Source organism: Pteropus vampyrus, unplaced genomic scaffold (assembly GCF_000151845.1).
Source record: "Pteropus vampyrus isolate Shadow unplaced genomic scaffold, Pvam_2.0 Scaffold903, whole genome shotgun sequence".
Lineage (NCBI taxonomy): Eukaryota > Metazoa > Chordata > Mammalia > Chiroptera > Pteropodidae > Pteropus > Pteropus vampyrus.
Window position 1 is genome coordinate 76,011 of NW_011889684.1, and position 1,569 is coordinate 77,579.

The 1,569-nt window shown below is 70.9% G+C and overlaps 1 long non-coding RNA gene across 1 annotated transcript; it reads right to left on the minus strand.

Annotated features, from left to right (window-relative positions):
• LOC105309868 lies at positions 1-1,484 on the minus strand. The gene is made up of 3 exons (XR_897429.2): positions 1,317-1,484; positions 886-982; positions 1-40 (listed from the first exon to the last, which is right to left on the minus strand). It is a non-coding gene; the product is annotated as an uncharacterized LOC105309868 (long non-coding RNA).
• Positions 1,485-1,569: the final 85 nt, after the last annotated feature.

The following is a 1,569-nucleotide window of genomic DNA, read 5'->3' on the forward strand; positions in this document are numbered from 1 at the left end:
TGCTCCATCCTCCGCGGAGGTGGCTGCAAATCTCGTCGCCCTGGAAACCGAAATAATCATTGGAAGTCAGCTCATGGCAACTCCGCTCACGCGCGTGGGTGCCACGACTATCAGACAAGCCGATTTACACACTGCCCTTCTAAAACTCATGCACCGTAAACGTGAAAGCGGCTCAGTCGCCCCACTGTTCTGAGAAGTCGTCACGCGTGCAGACCACAGAACGGGGGGTCGGCCGCCGCTCTAAAATCCGCAGTCCCTGCTAAAAATACCGCGCAACCTGCTCCAGCCCGCAGCTGTCCCCGTTCGTCAGTCCCACGCAAACGCGCGGAGCGCCGCGGGAGGGCCTCGCAGATTCGCGCGCAGATGGCTTCCGTGCAGGTGGGCGAGGGGCCCCCACGCGCGGGGTGCCCGGCGAACGCGGGTGCGGCTGGGTCCAGACGCGAGGGGCCTCCGGGGGCCGTGGCCCGCTCACCCGGAGCCAAAGCACGCTCTGCGCGTGAAGGGCACGAAGCCGCGCGCTCTGCGGGTGTCGCTGCAGCCAGGATTCGCTAAGTGGGTGGCAGGAAGGGAGGTGTGTTCTCGCGGCACCCGGCACGCGCGCGCGCACCCGCTCCCCGTTGCAGCCTCGCCTGCCTCTCCCGCACCCAGCGCAAAGTTCTTTAGCGCTGCAATTAGGCGGCAGGGTGAGTCATCGGCGCCCGGCCTCGGGCTGCGGCGACACAGACCGCGTGGAAGGGACCGCGCGCAGGCGCCGCCGCTCCGCCCGGGGGGACCGCAGAAGGCCTGTCAGAGACGCCCCCTGCCCGCGCCCCCTTGCAGCGAGAGGACGGAGGGCCCAGCGAGGCCTGGGGCGACCGTGTTCCCCGCTCCACGCCCCCCTCTCACCCTCCTGGAGTTCTCGAGTCGGAATGGGGCGATCTGCACCCCGCAGCTGCACTCAGGCCGTGAACCGCCTTCCAGTGAATTAACTCAGCTCCCGCACCTAGGGGGCCACGCACCCGGGAGAGAGGCTGAGCCCGGGTCCGGCCCGAGGCTTTGCCTCGACCGCCTTCCCCACCCCCACGCACGCGGGCCTCCCTTCCCAGGGTGCGCCGGGGGGCCCGGCACCCGAGCTCCTCCTCCCACACCCCCGCACCCAGACTCCCGGCCCATCCCCCCCCCCGCCCCGGGCTTCCCCCTCCCCCCGGCCCTCTCTCCCCTCCTTGCCACCTGGGCTCGCCGCCCCCCTCCCACCCCCAGGCTCGTCCCTCTACCCGCACGCAGACTCTCCCCCACACCCCCCAGGACAGGGCCCCCTCTTCTCGGCCTCCCCGCACCCCTGCGGACTTCCTCAGGCTTCGTGGCCGCTGGCAAGCGAGTGGACGTGAAGTGCGACCCGGGCCCAGCGGCCGGGGACGCGTAGATGCGGAGGCGCGGGAGGTGGGAGGTGCTGGGGGTGGAGCCTGGGGGTCCGGGGAGAACGCCCTGGGGGAGGGGGTGGCGTTTCTAAGGAGGCCGGGGGCGCCCACACCCAGAGGAAGGCGGAGAGGCACGGCGCGGGGCGCCTCTCTTTGGGTAGGCGACAGAGGG